Raw genomic sequence first — 6,000 nt, 5'->3', positions numbered from 1 at the left:
TTGGCGCGGGCGGCCGTTGGCGCGGGCCGGGCGGGCGTCGCTTGCGCCGTGGCAGTTGAAAGGCGCCGACCCCCGGTGCGGGACAGCGCCGTGCGAGCTGCGCCGCTCCTGAGGGAGGGGAAGAAGCTGCCCTGGTGGTGAGGCGGAGGGAGACGGAGGGTGTCCGAGGGGGAGCGGTTCCAGCTCTGAGGTGCCCAGCGGGCGATCGCGCCGCGCTGCGACCGCGGCAGAGCGACTGTCTCGCAAACCCGCGCCGGGGGCCGCGGCGAGGCAGCGCCGGGCTGAGCCGCTCGTCGCGGAGTGGCAGCGCCGCGTTGGACGAGGCGGACGGCGGCAGGTCGGGTTCCCGTGGGTRACTGCTCTTTCCCTGCCTGAAAGCATGCTCCGGGCGTTAGGGAAGTGGGGACGCGCAGGAAGTGCTTAAAAAGCCCTAATTGTTTTGGGAGTATTTGGGCCGTGAGGTGTTCGTAGGCTTTATTTTGTAAATATTGAGCATGAGACTGAAGTCTAAAGGAAAGCTGTGAAGTGAGGAGTTCTGCATTCGAGGTAGAGAGTGTCTCATTATTCTTGTAGAAAGAGCGTCAGCCTGTGGTAACACTTTGTATTGCTCTAAGGAAATGGCTTTGCCTTTGTGTGCTTGCGTTTGCAACAGGGAAGGGTTTGCAGAAGTGGTAGAGTTAGTGTTTTCTCTTTCCTGGCCCCTGCTTTTTTATTATGTGCTCTCCAGTTAACCATTTACAGGCAGCACAGTGTCTTCGAAATGGGAGATAAGGATGGGACTTTCAGAGACCTCTTTCACTAGCCGTATTTTGATGCTTATTTCATATAAGCTTTAGTGAAATTAAAAAGTGAGCTACTAAACCAATAGAGTAAGGCTACCGAGGCTTTAATTTGAATTAGAATAGTAAAGATGCTGCAGAAAGAACCTTAAAGGAATATGTCAAGCTGTTCTACTGGGTTTTTGCTTTGGCAAATACAGTATTTAATTGCTTTAAGACTTAAAAATTTAAGTCTCAGTGGCAGTGCTTACAAAGAATGCTGGTTTCTGTGATGTAGACAAACTGTTCAGGAAAGACTATTCATTTTATGAAATTATAAAGCTATGTTGAGATAAGCACCTCAGCTTCCAAGAAGCAAGGCTTGTCCCCTGTAGGGAGCTTTATTTCACTTTACAGGAAAGAAAATAAGAAGTGATCTCACCGGTTGTGTGACTATGCACATTTTTACTTAAAATGCTTAATGATTTCAGATTTCCTTCCATCTCAAGTCTTGTGTTGGTGAAGGTGTATAAAAAGATGGAACCAGCTATTACCTATTTAGGTGGTGAACCATTTATCTAGTATTGGAGGTGGACCATTTATCTAGTTCTTCCTGGTATTCATTTATTCCTTGTCCTCTCAATAAGAAGTTCAGGCTAACTCTGTTCAGAATGCTTGTAACGCTTGGGAGAAAACAGCACTATCTCAGCTTAACTCTTCAGTACCACAGGGAAATGCCTGGAAAGCCTAAGTTAAATTGGAAACTAGAGGCTTAAATCTTTTTCTTTGAAGGCCAAAAGATGTTTAAATATGAAAATATCTATAAGAAGGTCTTGATAATACTGTGTATTTCAGGTTACTTTCTCTTTATCCCAGCTGTTTCATACTAATTTATGCAATAATAATATATATGTAAGCATATATTATATGTGTAATCACAAATTCTGGATATATTACTCTGTCATATTGTTTGGCTTTTGTGAATTTCATTTCAGATTTATATAGGGAAGGCAATAGATAAGCTATTAAAAGCATATTACAAACTGATGTGTATCAGATGTTGATCTCCAGCAATACTCAAGCTTATTGGTGATCTCTTAYTAGAAATTTTAAATTTACTTCTTTACAGAATACACTGTTTTATAACATATTACAAATGCAGATATGTTAAAAGATACAGATCTCTTATACATACACACATATATATACACCCACATACATATATACATATATATATATATGTATATAAAGATATACATAAAAGAGGTGGTCCAAGTTGCAGTTTGCTATCAGAAGATTAACTCTAGGCTAGACTAAATAGGTATGCTAATTAAAATGCATGATTCTCTAGAGAAAATATATGTGAAAGTCAACTTTTAATCAARAGCTAATCTTCATCTTTGTAGTCCTCCCTCCACCCTGCCTCCTCCTACCCCTCACTGGTGAATGATAATTTTGAAGAGCAGAGTCAATTGAATTGTTTCATTATTGAAGATGTGTTACATATTGCTATGTTACACAAGCGTAGTGAAACTATAATGTTTAGTCTTCTCATTCATATGGCACTTATCATTGTATTCCCATTCCTAATTGCTGTTTTTCTGGTACATCTCACGTGATACTGCTTCAGGAAAACTGTTTTTCTGTATTAAAACCTAAGGTTCACATGTTTGCTTGCTTGTTTGTTTGTTTGTTTGGATGTTTTTTTCCTAAGACTGAAGTCAGGAAACTGCCATACTGTGCATATTTGCTTCGATACRCTATGTTTTGGGGGTCCAACACAAAGCTGGCAAAGCCCAACTCATTTTTTAGAAGTTGTTAATCATTTGCTCTGGGAATTGTTTGACTTGTTTAAAAATATCATTTTTTTCTTTTACTAAGAACACACTCAAAAAGTTTCTCAAAAAATATTTTTCTTCTTGTCCTCTCTTCCTCTGTTGTTTTTCTAGTACTTCTTACAGGGTAGAGGGCAACAACAGAAATCATCCAGACCTGTAATCTTAAGTCTCTCAAGTTTCGTACTGAAATAAGTTCTTCAGTTCCTAGAGGGGCCCTTATTCCCCCCCCCCTCCATTTTTTTTAACTGGAAAAAAAAATTGTGTTCCTGAAATAAAATACCTTTATGGTGAGTTGTACTTAATTAGAGAATATCTTACTTTCACCTTCCAACCCTTTCTTACAGTGCTATTCATTTCCTTTCCTAAAAGCAACCTAGGATTCTAGTGTGTAATCTCAGGGTAAACATTTTCAGCTGTCTTTGTAGTAGAAATAATGCTATTTATTAGATTATCCCCTCTTAAAGTTTTGGGAATAAAATCCCTCAAAATTTATGCAAGGTGATACATGACTGGGAGAATACAGAAAATACCACCAAGTACTTTACGTAATGCAGATTATGTGTGTCATCAACATAAATCTACCTTCTCCATTTTCTTACAAATGTCCAGCTTTTATAATGTGTTTCATAGTCTTAAGCTATTGAGGGCTCACTGCAGATTTTCATCATGTCAAATCTGATTATGTATGCTATGGAATGGTCTAGTAGACCTAGTGTAAAAACAAGCATTACTTCAGTGTTAATAGCTTTAATGTGCTTGCCAGTCATACTGCAGCACAGCACTGTGTGTCTCCTCCCCCCCCAACACTGTCAAAGGCATTTTTTTGGACTAACAAAGATGCTGTCAAAGTGATCTTGGAATAGTTGAGCCCATAGTGAAACAATAGCAAATCACAGAATAGGGACCAGGTATGGGGGAGCAAGGCCTATCTATATCAAAAAGTTAAACTACACTTTGAGCCTGTTAGCAGTTGAGAGTGATTATGCTAACTTTTTAGGAACTATAACTTGTAATTCAATCTCCTAACCATAGATGATTGTGCAATATTCATAGTTACTACATTATGTGACCTGTTTTATATGACCATAGGCGTAACAGTCACAGGAAAGCTGGTCTGCAATGGCTTTCCTCCCACTGCTGTTTCACATATGGGAGTATTCCTGTATGCTACCATGCTGACTGTGGAAACTTTTTTTTAATACAGTCTTGTTCAATTCTAGAAACTGATAAATGGCTAGTGTTTATATACTGGCTTTTCAAAGATATTTAACGTATTTGAAGCATAATCTTTAGACTCTTTGTTCAATGCTCCTCAAGGTTTCTTGAGGCTGGCTAGTATATAGGGTTTTGTTTTGTTTTTTGTTTGTTTTTTACTCTGGTAATACAATTGTTTTTTCAAGATACTGGAAAATGTATGTAACCTGTAAAGCCACACTTCCAAGAGAACTGAGCACCTGTTGCAATGTGCTGAATTCTTTCACGTCCTGCTTTCAAGAAAAATCARGTCAGTTACGCTTCCATGCACCAGTGCTCAAATGAAAGAATTTTCAAGAATTGTAAATGCTGTAGATGATGATTAGAATTGACTTCAGTAGAATGTGATTTTCCACAAAAAAAAAGAGTATCTACAACTTCTGATTTGATATTGTCATGTTATCATCCCTGAAGACAAATCTTTGACCTATATGTATTCTATACCTTGATAACCTTTCTTTAATATTACAATTTGTGTACTAAGGGATGCCATACATTTCCATCTCTAATATGCTTGAAAGTGAATCTTGCTTTAGTAGTGTAACTAGGATACTGATAATCTGCTATAGGCAGTGATCAGATAATTTTTTGTTGTTGTTGTTCTCTCTCCTTCCTCGGTCTCTGTTTTGCTCAAAGTGGCTTGAATCACACTGAGCCCTAMCCCAGTAGGGGTAGGAATCCACTGTTCTAAAATGGTGGTCCTTTTGAGGAATATCGGCCAAATTTAAGATTCAGTTGCTTTTCATACATGTAAGTCTCCAAAACAGCAAATAAGTATTTATTTATTAAAGCAAGTCCTGCATCTACTCAGCTGGTATCTTCTTCATAGATAAGAAATATGTCTCTTTGATGGAGGCAGGGAGAAAGTAAGAAAAAAAGTGATAAAAGAGTGGGGAGGGAGACAGCACGAAGCTTTAGGGTATGATTTAGGAGGTTATTGGGGTAGAACAGTCCTGTAATGTTGGTTAGAAAGCATTTGAAGTGATTTCATTAGCAGTAACTAGGGGCATACTAAGCTATTTCCTTGAGAACAAGCAAAAATTGTGTTTAGTGTTTTAACGGCTGTTTCAGCAATCTAGATATTTGTATCGTGTTTTAAATTAAGTTGTACTATGTATAGTTAACCTCTTATTGTGGAAGAAAAATGATAAATATTTGAACTGCATTCATATGTTACATTTTGTGCTGTGATTCTACAATCTGTATGCATTATTAAATGCAAGTATTAGTTATTTTGGTCCTAAGGAAAAACACGCATTTATCCAACTTTAAACATCTACTCAGGTCTTATGTACTGCAAAACTCTTCTGATTTGGAGACCTGGTGAATCAGTGGAATTTCGAATGTGTTGGGAGCTCTGTGCCATAGCTGTTCATATTCACTCATGTGCCTCTCTTAGGTATTTTGCATATCAGGTAGTTAATTCTTAGCTAGATTTTTTTTTTTAATAAAACAATCTGATTTCAACTATAGTACACTTTTTTTTTTTGAGGGTGTGTGGTTTTTATCTCTSTCTCATTTTTTTTCTTTTTTAAATTTTTTGGCAACTAATTCAATAGAGGGAGCTCCACTACCTTACTGATAGAGGCAGTGTGTTTGTGCTTTTCTCAGACCTCTGGCTTCAGATTGAAAGTTATATTAAAATTCCTTTACTTCAGTATATTCTGAGGTAACAGGCTTTGTTTTTGAAAGCCTCTTGCTTTCACCAGTAACTTCCTCTTGCATGAAGTAGGACAGACCTGAAGTGATAACTGAGTTAGTGGTAGTTCTCTTCTGCTGTACGGCATGTGTGGGTGTGTGGAGTTTTTTGTTTGTTTTTTAATGAACCAGTTACTGATGCGGTGTTTCAAATGACCTGTTCTTGTCTGATGAAGGGCTTCATGGAGAAATTCAAGAAAACCTTGAATAATGAATAACAAGAGGATGCTTTCCTGGGATGAATGGTGTTGCACGATAAGATACAAACAGGATAAGGAAATGATTGCCCTGGGCGCATGAGAGAGCTAAAACACTTCCAATAGGTTTTGTTAAGCAGTATTTTTGTTTAACAAAAACAGTTCTGTCAATTCTTCTGGGATCATAAATAAAAGTTGAAAAAGATTCGTTGCTCTGTAAACATCATCTAGATTTTCATTATTGTAAAAGAAAAT

General features: G+C 38.1%; 1 protein-coding gene across 3 annotated transcripts in view; it reads left to right on the top strand.

Annotated features, from left to right (window-relative positions):
* Positions 1-6,000, top strand: part of ALCAM (activated leukocyte cell adhesion molecule) — a 127,225-nt gene that overhangs the window by 681 nt on the left and 120,544 nt on the right. Inside the window, exon 1 of one of the 3 annotated variants that reach the window (XM_085319205.1) lies at positions 93-137. The exons of the other annotated variants lie outside the window; for them this stretch is intronic. The gene's annotated coding sequence lies outside the window, so the exon portion shown is untranslated. Of the gene's footprint in view, positions 1-92; positions 138-6,000 lie in introns of those variants that run through there. 3 annotated transcript variants of the gene reach the window in all.

Source organism: Rhea americana, unplaced genomic scaffold, assembly GCF_003343005.1.
Source record: "Rhea americana isolate MKP2758 unplaced genomic scaffold, rheAme1 scaffold_118, whole genome shotgun sequence".
Lineage (NCBI taxonomy): Eukaryota > Metazoa > Chordata > Aves > Rheiformes > Rheidae > Rhea > Rhea americana.
The sequence above is the reverse complement of the archived record's forward strand: the minus strand, read 5'-3'. Positions and strand labels throughout refer to the sequence as shown.